General features: G+C 44.6%; 1 protein-coding gene across 1 annotated transcript in view; it reads right to left on the bottom strand.

Moving 5' to 3' along the window:
• The window catches only part of LOC115130444 (zinc finger E-box-binding homeobox 1-like), a 91,347-nt gene that overhangs the window by 62,603 nt on the left and 14,299 nt on the right, over window positions 1-14,445 (bottom strand). The gene's annotated exons all lie outside the window — the stretch shown is intronic.

Here is a 14,445-nt window from a genome sequence, read left to right as displayed (position 1 = left end):
AAGTAGAGTCGCAATTCAACGGCTCAGACACAAGAGGTATGTGGCAGGGTCTACAGTCAATCACGGATTACAAAAAGAAAACCAGCCCCGTCACGGACCAGGATGTCTTGCTCCCAGGCAGACTAAATAACTTTTTTAACCGCTTTGAGGACAATACAGTGCCACTGACACGGCCCGCAACTAAAACATGCGGACTCTCCTTCACTGCAGCCAACGTGAGTGAAACATTTAAACGTGTTAATCCTCGCAAGGCTGCAGGCCCAGACAGCATCCTCAGCCGCGACCTCAGAGCATGCGCAGACCAGCTGGCTGGTGTGTTTACGGACATATTCAATCAGGCCTTATCCCAGTCTGCTGTTCCCACAAGAGGGCCACCATTGTCCCTGTTCCCAAGAAAGCTAAGGTAACTGAGCTTAACGACTACCACCCCTTAGTACTCACTTCCGTCATCATGAGGTGCTTTGAGAGACTAGTCAAGGAACATATCACCTCCACCCTACCTGACACCCTAGACCCAGTCCAATTTGCTTACCGCCCAAATAGGTCCACAGACGATGCAATCTCAACCACACTGCACACTGCCCTAACCCATCTGGACAAGACGAATACCTATGTGAGAATGCTGTTCATTGACTACAGCTCAGCATTTAACACCATAGTACCCTCCAAACTCGTCATCATGGGTCTCGATCCCACCCTGTGCAACTGGGTACTGGACTTCCTGACGGGCCACCCCCAGGTAGTGAGGGTAGGTAACAACATCTCCACCCCGCTGATCCTCAACACTGGGGCCCCACAAGGGTGCGTTCTCAGCCCTCTCCTGTACTCCCTATTCACCCATGACTGCATGGCCAACTCAATCATTCATCAAGTTTGCGGACGACACTACAGTGTTAGGCTTGATTACCAACAACGACGAGACGGCCTACAGAGAGGAGGCGAGGGCCCTCGGAGTGTGGTGTCAGGAAAATAACCTCACACTCAACGTCAACAAAACAAAGGAGATGATTGTGGACTTCAGGAAACAGCAGAGGGAGCACCCCCTATCCACATCGATGCGACAATAGTGGAGAGGGTAGTAAGTTTTAAGTTCCTCGGCGTACACATCACGGACAAACTGATGGTCCACCCACACAGACAGCGTCGTGAAGAAGGCTTAGTAGCGCCTCTTCAACCTCAGGAGGCTGAAGAAATTCGGCTTGTCACCAAAAGCACTCACAAACTTCTACAGATGCACAATCGAGAGCATCCTGTCGGGCTGTATCACCGCCTGGTACGGCAACTGCTCCGCCCACAACCGTAAGGCTCTCCAGAGGGTAGTGAGTTCTGCACAACGCATCACCGGGGGCAAACTACCTGCCCTCCAGGACACCTACACCACCCGATGTTATACAGGAAGGCCATAAAGATCATCAAGGACAACAACCACCCGAGCCACTGCCTGTTCACCCCGCTATCATCCAGAAGGCGAGGTCAGTACAGGTGCATCAAAGCAGGGTCCGAGAGACTGAAAAACAGCTTCTATCTCAAGGTCATCAGACTGTTAAACAGCCACCACTAACATTGAGTGGCTGCTGCCAACACACTGACTCAACTCCAGCCACTTTAATAATGGGAATTGATGGAAATTGATGTAAAATATATCACTAGCCACTTTAAACAATGCTACTTAATATAATGTTTACATACCCTACATTACTCATCTCATATGTATATGTATATACTGTACTCTATATCATCTACTGCATCTTTATGTAATACATGAATCACTAGCCACTTTAAACTATGCCACGTTGTTTACATACCCTACATTACTCATCTCATATGTATATACTGTACTCGATACCATCTACTGCATCTTGCCTATGCCGTTCTGTACCATCACTCATTCATATATCTTTATGTACATATTCTTTATCCCTTTCCACTTGTGCGTGTATAAGGTAGTAGTTTTAGAATTGTTAGGTTAGATTACTCGTTGGTTATTACTGCATTTTCGGAACTAGAAGCACATGCATTTCGCTACACTCGCATTAACATATGCTTAACCATGTGTATGTGATAAATACATTTGATTTGATTTGATTTATATGTTGTCAAAGCATTACATGGTCGCTGCCCATATCACTGCATAGTGCAGAAAATACACGAGAGTTCAGGGGCCTTACTTTAACAACGTTAACCATTTTCACTTTAGTGTCCAAATCGTCTTTCAAACTGTCAGGCATTCCCTTGGCAGCAAGAGCCACTCGGTGGATGCTGCAGTGTACCCAAGTGGCGTCGGGAGCAACTGCTTGCACGCACGTCACTACTCCACTATGTCTCCCTGTCATGGCTTTTGCGCCATTTAACATGAGCAGCAGCTACGTTAGTGGAATTCCCGCGAGAGAGTAACGGTTAATGTGATTGGATGTTAATTATTTGACTAGGCTACCTGTATTTGACATGGTTGTTATTTGGTGAATCACATTTTTGGGGGCATACCCCCGACAGCATTAGGAATACCTGATCAAGTCAATGGCACAACTGAATGCATTCAACCAAAATGTATCTTCCGCATTTAACCTAACCCCTGAGAGAGAGAGAGAGAGAGAGAGAGAGAGAGAGATATATATATATATAAGACTTAAAGAGTGAAAGAGGATGGATATCACCCTGACAGCATCAGCGTAGCTAGCAGTGAGCCCACAGGAAGTGCTGATTCGATTTACCTCGAATTCCAGTAGCCAGAGGAACTTGCTCTGGGAGATTTGCTGGCTATGCACTTCATCTAAATTCATCTACATTTTGCTTTACCTTTTCTGTTCTTTTCTCCCACCTCTGTCCTTCTCTCTTTCTCTTTATGTCTCTGTTTAGCAGTCCCATGGCCCACTAAACTGTGGAGGAGAAAGGTAGGTAGAGGCTGATCTGATGTCGTCTGGTAGGCCCTATTTGTAATATGCTGACTATGGAAGCCTTTTGGTTTGACAGGCCACGAGACACAGACAGGGGTGCCATGCCGATTGAAACAGTTTGTCCATTTGTAAGCCGAATATACACCATATTGTTTATTGTATTCATTGGCCTAATTAATTCAAAGATTTCATATTTGGCCATCAGTGCCTGCCCAGAAAAGTAGGTGCATGATGCCATGTGCATATGCCAAGTCATGCATAGTGTATGTTGGTATGGAAGTTGGGAGGAGGTTGCCTGGCTCTCTCCAACCATAACAAACTCTGTCCATCTAACACCAGTGTCCACCAGTATATGGCCCGCCCGAACCAATATGATTATTATTTCATCATCCTCCCTCCTCCACCCCTCTCCACTCCACACCTATCAATAATGTACTTCGCTGTGTGCATTTTCCTGTCTATTGGAGAGAGGTACAGCAACAACTGGCAAAGGCAATTCTCATGCTGTTTTAATGGATATGAATAAAGGATGAGGTCTCAGAGACCGACAGATCCGACAGTAGTATTTATCTTCCCCAACACACACATACACAGGATGGATGGGAGAATAGAACCGAACATGGTTTAATGGTACATCAGACTGAAGCAGAGAAATTACTCTTTTTGCTAGTCCCCCCGATGTATAGGCATATGTGTAAAAGGCTGTCACTTTTTAAATGTAAAGGAAACTTTTTCAACTTCCCCAAAACTTCACAAATGAAAGTTATTACGTGGGTAAAGAAGGCTGTGTGATGCCATTTCCAAAGAAACCATGGCCAAACACAAACATTACAAGAGAATGCCCTCCTAGAAAAAGGAGAGACAGAGAGAGGGTGCTTGTTGTCACTGGGTCTATACTTTGTTCGCCTCCACAGGCCTTTGTCTTTGATCCACCTTGGGAAGAAGTAAAAAGAGCTCCACATGGAAGGGGAAAGAAAAAAGGAAGAAAAATAACAGAAAAGGGAAAGAAAAACAAAGTGAAATACCTCTGTTCCATTCCCAAGGTGTCTTTCTGTCAGTTTCGGAAGGTGTGGGGGGGTGTGGGAAGGGTGGTTCTGTAGAACACTGCACAGAGTAGCTTAGTCAGCTAAGTCAATAGCTACACCTCAGAACCCATTGCGGGCAGAGAAAGCAGAATGGTCTGCAACATCTCTGGCGACAGAGTAACCTCACCTCTGTCTTTTCATGTAATGGCTGCCAACTGCTTCTGCTGCCCAACAGACCAGGGCTATCAAAAGACTGTTAGCTAAACTAAAGCGTAGCTAAGTCTTCAGGTCTCAGGCATGGTCAGGCCTACTCATCAAGCTAGCATGTTACATTAGAGTAAGACTACTGTATACATCCTACCTCTGTTTAAGGAAGATATATAAACTATAATTTTTGGGAAGCTCGTTTTAACATATGGCACTTCAAAAGGGTGAGAGTATTTGAGAACTCATGGGACCGGTGTCAAAAGACAAGGTGTCATACATCTGTCATAGCATCTTATTTAGAGTGAGAGGTGAGGATAAGGTGTTTAGAGGGGGGGGGGGGGACAACTAGTTAGCGCTCTCTGCTCTCCCTATACATGCCCCCTGTTCTATCTATCTATCTATCCACTCCTCTAGTCCTCTTTAACCTAACTTGACTCTTGCTCTCTGTTGCCTGAGGTACGTAGAGTCAGTGGTTCTCTCCAGTTGGGCTCCCCACCCTCTATCTCTCCTTCCCTCTTAAGGCGTCTGCATGCTTCCTAGCCAAAACAGTTTGGAAGAGTTTGTGCATATATTATGACAACATTTTGTGACGTTTTTCTTTGTTTCGGACTTCGGTAAGGGTTTTCTCGGTTGTTCGGTCACACAAACATTTTTCCGAAGTCTACGCCTCTTCATTGGTGATTGGTCAACAGTAGGGATTCTTCACTAAAGTCTTTGTCATTCAACAAGAAATGACTCGTTTTAATGCACATTTGTCATTGAGAAATACTGCACCAAACATCTTAGTTAGATGTAAAGTTGCTGTATGGGATCTCCTCGGCAAAAACATCAAAATGAATGACAGATTTCTTGAGTTATCTTTTTAGGAAGAAGTGTATACTGGCTACGGCATCTAAAAATGGACAAACAGTACTATTGCCACTTTTTTCACGTTTTTCAAGTGAAGGCCTTTTCAGGGAGTATTAGAGCACACTCGTTCGGTTCGGCTAGCTGACTTCGGCTTGCCGCCAGCTGAACTGAAGTATGGTGACGCCTTTACCCTCTGTCTCTCTCCCCTTCTTCTCTCCAGAGCACTCCTCCGCCCCATACAGCAGTTTATTTAGCTTCCCTGTTTACACTCCACAGCAGCCGGACATGCTTCTCCCTCTTTGGGAATGACTGACTGGGCCCTCTCTCTCTCAGTTCACATCCTCTACGAACCTCTGCTGAGGATTTCTGGGAGACACACCAACCCACACACAGCTTTTACACCAATTAATGCTTAGCAATTAATCGAAATGTCCGTTTTTTTTAAGCTACTAATTGACCAACATTGGATAAATGATTTGAATTCCATTTTGTTCTTTTTTTTCTGTGAGCTCAATGCGCACATTGCAGTTTCTCTAGAGATCATATCAGATCAAGCCCAAACTGTGTGATGTAGTAGGGAGTTGTAGTTTCCAACAGGCCAATGTTTTACATAGTTTAGCACAGAAATTATGGTAATTAAATACAATGACCATAATCGATTGCACGTCTCATTTACGCTTGCTATGTTAGGTTAGTGTGGTGGTGGTGCAGACACAGAGATCGAGAGAAGAATGCACGTTGACGAGTAGTTGCTTCGTGAGGTATCTCTACCAGACAATACATGATCTAAGTGCTTGACAGATGGTATTCAGCAGTCATAAAAGTATGCCTTATTTACTTTTAAGAACTACTAAAATAGTGGTTTTGTCAGACAGCATAGGCAGCAGCTCTATAGAGATGAGATCATGACTTGGAATTGAATAATAAAGTAATCAAATAAATTCAAATTACACAACAACTAATCAAAACACAGACAGACGAGCTGCACACAAAAAATAACATCTAAAGCAGAATCTCCCATGTCTTACTTGACAAAGGCCACTGTATTTCTCAGTGCCGGGAGGCTAAACGGTACAGACATAGTGGGGATGGTACAGCTGTCTACCTGTCACTCAGGCTTGGCCCAGGTTAATGGGAGCCGACACACTGGCTAAACTGGCCCGCTAGGACGTTCTGAGCATTTAAACCAAGCTCTTTACCAATCGTCCTCAGACTGACTGACTGGCTGGCTTCCTCTCTAGCCTCCAGGAGAATGCTGTCTGGCTGTCTGCACATCTAATGAATGCTGAGTCACAACCCAGTTAGCACATTTGCTTCTTTGGAAGTTGTGGGAACGTACGTTTTTGGTTTCCTATTGGTTCTGGGAACGAAGCCATAAGCCAAAATGGAACATTTTGTAAACATTCTGGGATCATAGGAAAAATTTCACCTGTTCTGGGAACGTACATTTTTTAAGGTTGCAGGGAGGTTCTGATTATGTTATAATGTGGTTCCCTGAAATTTTTCCTGGGATGTTTTATTAACTTTCTTAGAACAGAAATGATAGGTTATTTGAAGGTAATTAAATAACGTTTTGTTATTCAAATACATTTAATAACACTGCTACTAGCTTAGTTTATCTGTTTTGAACTCCAAGCACAGGTACGACACATGGAAATTCATTCTTAGGTATTAATCATGCAAACACATTTCTGTTTTATTGTGGCATCAGTGAGATTCAAACCTATGATCTTATGTTCTCTATCCATGGAATTAGTCCACTGCTTCACCAGGATGGAGCTAGCATACTATGTTTTTTTTACTCATACAAAGCTGTCATTTTAGTCTATTCAAACAGACCCCGTTTCAGGAAACAAGCACTCATTAAGATCAAGTGTGGCCAATTAGTGGGCACGGCCAACACACCTGAACACACTTAACAAGATAGACAGAGAGCTTTGTTGAAGCAGAGAACGGAATGTATATGCTTTTAAATAACATTCTTAGAACATTCTTTTCTTGGTGTTTATGAAAGGTTGTCTTAATATTCTGATAACATGACTTTAAATAAAACCATAAGGAAACCTGCATAAAATGTTATGCTGAAGTACTGAAATTCCCACAGAATGTTGTTTCTTAACGTTCCCTGAACATTCTAAGAACATTACTTTATATTGGACCATGAGGAAATGCTATGCTGAAGTCCCACAATAGAAACATATGGTTCTCAGAGCGTTGTGCGCTAGCTGGGTATCCTGCACCATTCCCAGAACATTGTGGGAAGGTTGTATGCAAATAACCTTTGGACAGCCTTGCTCTCACCAAGCTCTAAGAAACATATGGTTCTCAGAAAGTTATGTGCTAGCTGGGACAGATTTTCATTAAACAGGACTTTGATTTACTGAGCTGTAGGTCCAGAATCCTCACTGCTACAATGCGTACTTTTACTCCAGACTCTAGGGTTAACTCTCACTATAACTAACCTCTCTAGTCATCACACCAAGCTCTCAACATTGGTGTGGAAGTAGCCTAAGTGTATTGGGGGCTGGTATTCAGTTCCGCAGTCAAGGTTAACAGGGCAGGGTCACGCCTATCACACAGATGAGCCACAGACAGAGAACTGCTCTGTCTCCTAGTGTAGTGTGACTGTGGGGGGGGGCTAGAGACAACTCCTAATCTGGGAGAAGGGGAAGGAGCTTGTGCTGCTATCTCCTGCATAGCTGGGCTGTATCAGGGATGATCATCACAGTAGGCCTGTGTTAAGGCTAGCAGGAAATCCCGTCTTTGATTGGTACACAAGGGAGTACTTCTGCCTCCTTAGCCTCAATTTCCATGCTTCTCCTCCTTGCAAAGCAAGTCTGCCTATGTGTGATGGAGTTCTCTCAAAGCAAAGATATTTTGAAAGTACAAGACCGCAACGTCACTCAAGCCTCAACACACCAGATATTGTACAGAAAACTCCCCAACTGGGAAGACCCATTTATACCAAGTTACAGAGGCAAACCCAGGAGAAACCTAGGTTTCCAGGGCAGTATTAAAAGGTATAGTCTAGGCCTCCTACTCATTGTTCCCCCATGCCCCTCCAGTTGCCAACCAGGCTGTTGTACTGAGTATTGCATCCCTGACGGGGCTACACCACTGTCACAGTGTCCTATAGCCTAGCACTCCACAGCCAGAGCAAGAGCCAGGCATGACCAAAGCACTGGGTGTGTGAGCGGGAGAGGAGAGACATCTGGTAGGGATTTGAGATTGGGCAAGATGACCAGTGACCCTGTCCTGCATCCTCTGCTCTACAGAGAGAGAGAAGGGGGGGGTAATCTGGTTTACACTGAAAGAAGATACCACGAGGGTGTCAACTTTCAAGTCAGCCAAACACAGTGCAAACTATTCAAAAGTTGTAGGCCTATACACCGCCAGCAGCTAATTATGAATAGGATTTAACCTATAGGCCTACAGTACATCATGATCATTGCATTTACAGCAAATGCCTTAAATCACTAGGTCTGGGCAGGGCTGGTCTGGTCGGGTGTCCCTCTATTCTAGTTAAATGGGAAAGCAAAATCTCCATGTATGCCACAGCCCCGTGAATCCGACTGAACCATGTGAGTTAAGGCTGTGGGAACACCCAATGAAACGTCTCAGCACACACCCTTATATAGAGACACAGGCTGGAGAGAAGGAGAGAGTGGGGAGGAAGAGAGAGAGGGGGAGGGAGGGAGTGAGAAAGAAAGAAAGAAAGTATTTGGTACAGAGAAGAGTAAAGAGTAAGAGGACTAGGGCCTTTGAGCACAGATGTAAACATGTTTTTGAGCCCCTCTTCAGAGACAGAGAGCAGTGCATCACTCCTCCTCTCCTTGTAAAAGGACCAGTACCATCTCCACTGGGAACCCTGGTTGCTGCATGAGCTCAGAGATGACCGTTTAATCAATAACGCCAGGTTGCCATGGCAACCTTGCTATCCTGTTGCTGGTTCCTGGTATCTGATGATTGCACTCCCCGTTAGCTGCACCTGCCTCCCATCTCTCCCTGTCTCATCCACACCTTATCCATCAACCCATTGGCTTTGTCTTCATCTCAAATGGTACCCTATTCCCTATGTTGTGCCATGGTCAAACAAAGTACATCCCATGGGCTTTGTCACACAGGAAACCTCACTTAGTAATCAGCACACTAGATACATATAAAGCAAAATTATATTCAACAATACCGAGAGAGAGATGACTGTAAGAACAGAAAAATAACACAAAGAGAAAGAATAGAGGTTCTGATCCAGACAAAAATACAGTAAGGGCTGTAATACCCAGACACACCCTCTCTGTTATGGATAATAAACACAGAGCTGATAGATATCATATCTCCCTCAGAGAGTGATGTCATTCTACCTGGAGAGTGCTCAGTGCTTAGCATCATATTTCTGCCCCCCCCCCCTTCCCTCTCTCTACAGTATCTGTCCCTCTCTACCCCCCCCCTCCCCTCCCCCTCACTCCTTCCCCTCCTCCACCCTCTCCCGTACAGGCTGGTGTTAAACGTGTGGAGGATAGCACCTCCTGCTTTTTTCATTAATGGAGAGCTCATTAATCTAGGGTGATAACGAGGACATGTGTCAGTGAGATGATTAAACCTCCTCTGCTTTGCAAATAGGCACCCTTGGGGATAAACAAGCTAGGGACAGACTCAGGCAAAAGGTTTGACTCACACACACACAGATAGCAAATACTCACACATCAACAAACAAATATGCACGTAAGCACACACACACACACACACACACACACGGTGTGCATCTCTTGGGACACACATTGCCTATCTGGAGGACATCTGGGTGTTGTGATACTACATGTGTATGTACTTACACACACTCACTACCTCCACCTAACACTACGTCTCTTACCAGCCTAAAATCTTTTATCAAAATCAAATTGTGTTTGTTACAAGCGCCGAATACAACAGGTGTAGTAGATCTTACCGTGAAATACTTACTCACAACCCCTAACCAACAATGCAGTTTTAAGAAAAATAAGGAGTTAAGAAAATATTTACTAAAGTTTTTAAAAAGTAAGACAATAAAATAACAATAACGAAGCTATATATACAGGAGGTACGGGTACCGAGTCAATGCGTGAGGATACAGGTTAGTCGTGGTAATTAAGGTAATATGTACATGTAGTTAGGGGTAAAGTGACTCTGCATAGATAATAAACAGTGAGTAGCAGCAGTGTAAAAACAGGGGGAGGGATGCAAATAGTCCCGGTAGCCTTTAAATGAACTGTTCAGCAATCTTATGGCTTGGGGGTAGACGTTGCTAAGGAGCCTTTTGGACTTGATGCTCCAGTACCGCTTGCCGTGCGGTAGCAGAGAGAATAGTCTATGACTAGGGTTGCCTTCTTCTGACACCTCCTGGTATAGAGGTCCTGGATGGCAGGAAGCATGGCCCCAGTGATGTACTTGGCCGTACACTCTACCCTCTGTAACGCCTTGCGGTCGGATGCCGAGTAGTTGCCATACCAGTCGGTGATGCAACCAGTCAGGATGGTCTCGATGGTACAGCTGTAGAAGTTTTTGAGGATCTGAGGACCCATGCCAAATCTTTTCAGTCTCCTGAGGGGGAATAGGCATTGTCGTGCCCTCTTAAAAACTGTCTTGGTGTATTTGGTCCATGATAGTTTGTTGGTGAAGTGGACACCAAGGAACTTGAAGCTCTCGACCTGCTCCACTACAGCCCAGTCGATGAGAATAGGGGTGTGCTCGGCTCTCCTTTTCCTGTAGTCCACGATCATCTCCTTTATCTTGGCCATGTTGAGCCAGAGGTTGTTATCCTGGCACCACACTGTCAGGTCTCTGACCTCTTCCCTATAGGATGTCACAACACATACTACCAAAAAAAAAGAAAAGACACACATCTTCCCTGATTGATCTGTCTTTCCTCAAAACGTCCCTGTCTATAGCAAGATGAGGGGGCAAGAGGATGGAGGTGCAATAGAGAGGAAGGGCCTACAGCAGAGCTGGGTGAGTAGATAGGAGAAATGAGGGAAAGGGCAAGTGGGTAGGTCTAGGACACTCACTGGGGGGTTATTTTCTCTATTTTCAACAGGATGTAGGGATGATGATTCACAGGCATTATTCAGGAGTAACCAGACCAAACCAACCCAACACTGGGCTCCCGAGTGGCGCAGCGGTCTAAGGCACTGCATCTCAGTGCTAGAGGTGTGTCTACAGACATCTTGGTTCGATTCCAGGCTGTATCACAACCGGACGTGATTGGGAGTCCCATAGGGAGGCGCACAATTAGCCCAGCGTTGTCCGGGTTTGGCCGGTGTAGACCGTCATTGTAAATAAGTATTTATTCTTAACTGACTTGCCTAGTTAAATAAAGGTGATCTTATTTTAAATTGTCTCCCTCCACTGCATCCTTTACACACTTGGATGATTCTCATAAAACCAGTTTTAACCATGGCAGCAGCATTTTGAGTTATAAAACCATTATGCATCTGCAACAATCAACTATGATTCTGAAGACTAAGACACCTAGTTAATGGCACAGTGTCTTATTTATTTTTATTAAATTCTTTAAATTAAATTCTCTGGGTGTTTATACAATTTATACAAAAAAACTAAAATAAAATAAGCTTTTGTTTGTCCATAAATCCTTCAGAACATCAGCTATCTGGATTTGGGTGAAGGAGAAATGGAGAGGCTTGGGCAAGTTGCTGTGGGGGGGTGCAGAGCTGTTGACCAGGTTAGGGGTGGCCAGGTGGAAAGCATGGCCAGCCGTAGAAAGATGGATATAGGTCTGTGGCAGTTTGGGTCTAGAGTGTCTCCCCTTTGAAGAAGGGGGATGACCGTGGCAGCATTCCAATCTTTGGGGATCTCAGACGATACGAAAGAGAGTTTGAACAGGCCAGTAATGGGGGTTGCAACAACTTCGGCAGATAATTTTAGAAAGAGCGGGTCCAGATAGTCTAGCCCGGCTGATTTGTAGGGGTCCAGATTCTGCAGTTCTTTCAGAACATCAGCTATCTGGATTTGGGTGAAGGAGAAATGGGGGATGCTTGGGCGAGTTGCTGTGGGGGTGCAGGGCTGTTGACCGGGGTAGGGGTAGCCAGGTGGAAAGCATGACCAGCCGTTGAAAAATGCTTATTGAAATTCTCAATTATTGTGGATTTATTGGTGGTGACAGTGTTTCCTAGCCTCAGTGCAGTGGGCAGGTGAGAGGAGGTGCTCTTATTCTCCATGGACTTTACAGTGTCCCAGAACTTTTTGGAGTTTGTGCTGCAGGAAGCAAATTTCTGTTTGAAAAAGCTAGAGTTTGCTTTCCTAACTGCCTGTGTATATTGGTTCCTTACTTACCTGAAAAGTTGCATATCGCGGGGGCTATTACATTCTAATGCAGTACGCCACAGGATGTTTTTGTGCTGGTCAAGGGCAGTTAGGTCTGGAGTGAACCACGGGCTATATCTGTTCCTGGTTCTATTTTTTTTTAATGGGGAATGCTTATTTAAGATTGAGGGGAGCAATTTTAAAGAATAACCAGGCATATTCTACTGACGGAATGAGGTCAATATCCTTCCAAGATACCAGGGCCAGGTCGATTAGAAAGGCCTGCTTGCTGAAGTGTTTTAGGGAGCGTTAGATAGTGATGAGGGGTGGTTGTTTGACCGCCAACCCATTACGGACGCAAGCAATGAGGCAGTGATTGCTGAGATCCTGGTTGAAGATAGCAGAGGTGTATTTGGAGGGCAGGTTGGTTAGGATGATATCTATGAGGGTATCTGTGTTTACGGATTTGGGGTTGTACCTGGTAGGTTCATTGATAATTTGTGTGAGATTGATGGCATAAAGCTTAGATTGTAGGATGGCTGGGGTATTAAGCATGTCCCAGTTTAGGTCACCTAACAGCACGAGCTCTTTAGATAGATTGGGGGAAATCAATTCACATATCGTGTCCATGGCACAGCTGGGGGCAGAAGGTGGTCTATAGCAAGCTGCAACAGTGAGAGACTTGTTTCTAGAAAGGTGGATTTTTAAAAGTAGAAGCTCAAATTGTTTGGGTACAGACCTGGGTAGTAAGACAGAACCCTGCAGGTTGTCTCTGCAGTAGATTGCAACTCCGCCCCCTTTAGCAGTTCTATCTTGTCGGAAAATGTTATAGTTAGGGATGGAAATGTCAGGGTTCTTGGTGGCCGTCCTAAGCCAGGATTCAGACAAATGCATAATATCTGATCAATAAACAAAATAAATACTATGGAATAGAGATATCCAGATCCTAATATTAATGATCCAAGTGTAATTATGGTGGAAAATGTATTTCTTTTTTTTGTCAGTTTTATGAGAATCACCCACCTAGGCTAACCATAGCCTCCTCCACTAAACAGCTGGGACTTGTAGTGAAACCTCTGAAACCTCTGGTTCTGTTTGTGGGCTGAGCAGGAGGTCATGCTTAATGCCTACTACTGTCTGTCTAAGCATCATGAGGATATTTTCTGTCCCGACAGACAGACTAGTCACGCTCTTGTTGTGTTTTCTAAAGTAGGGGCCCTGTGATGCTGTAATTATCACCCATGCATGAAGGAGGGAAGGGAGGTGTGTGTGTTTGTGTGGTTGTGAGCGTGTGTGTGTATACCCATGAAGGGGGTAAGGGGCAGACTTGCAGAGATCATTCCCTACATGGGGGCTTCGCGATCCATCAGTAATCATTTAGTCGAACACACACATTAAATCCAATCTGTCTGCCCTCCGCCACCTAATCCCCTTTCCACGGACAGACAGACAGAGACCGTAATCCTCCTTATCCATATTTTAATAGCAAGCTAGGCCCCTCCCACTTGCCTATATCATGATGTATGCTTTATTGGTATGTTAATCTGGCTGTTGATCACACAACCCCATTTAAAGCAGGCTTTAATATGCATCTCTAGGGGATTAGATTAGCAATCCAGGGATAGGACTATAGGATAGGAGCATGATTATGATTTGGCTCAATGGACTCATCATCTACAACAGCATCTACAATTGGGGCACATATACATAATCTTATATTATTCTAATCGTACATTAGGAGATCCTCCTCCCCCAGTTAATGCAAAAGGAAACACTTCATTTTGAGAACTGTTACGGCTACCTTAAAAAGTATCCTTGTTTTCAGAGATTTAATCGGACCTTCCTATATATAGGATATAAATACAGCTTTGTGGAAATGACTGAATTAAAACTCATTCCATGCCTGCAGATGGAATCAAAGCCTACTGTCTGTAGGCAAGATTCCTTCTCTTCTAATTCCGTGTTTCCTGACAGAGAGGATACAGTAAGACTACTTCAGTTGTGACACTACAACTGCGTAGCAACATTCTCTCCCCCTGTCTAGACGTTCTGTCCCCACGCGCCAGCCAGAGTGAAGAGATTCCTTTTGATCTAATAGATTTATTAGACAGACATTCGATTAGGAAGCCACTGCTTTAAATTAGCTAGCCAGGGGGAGGAAACAGGGGCTGCTT

Source organism: Oncorhynchus nerka, linkage group LG6 (assembly GCF_034236695.1).
Source record: "Oncorhynchus nerka isolate Pitt River linkage group LG6, Oner_Uvic_2.0, whole genome shotgun sequence".
In the NCBI taxonomy this organism is placed as follows: domain Eukaryota; kingdom Metazoa; phylum Chordata; class Actinopteri; order Salmoniformes; family Salmonidae; genus Oncorhynchus; species Oncorhynchus nerka.
Note: the sequence above shows the minus strand (reverse complement) of the source record. Positions and strands in the feature narration are given on the sequence as shown.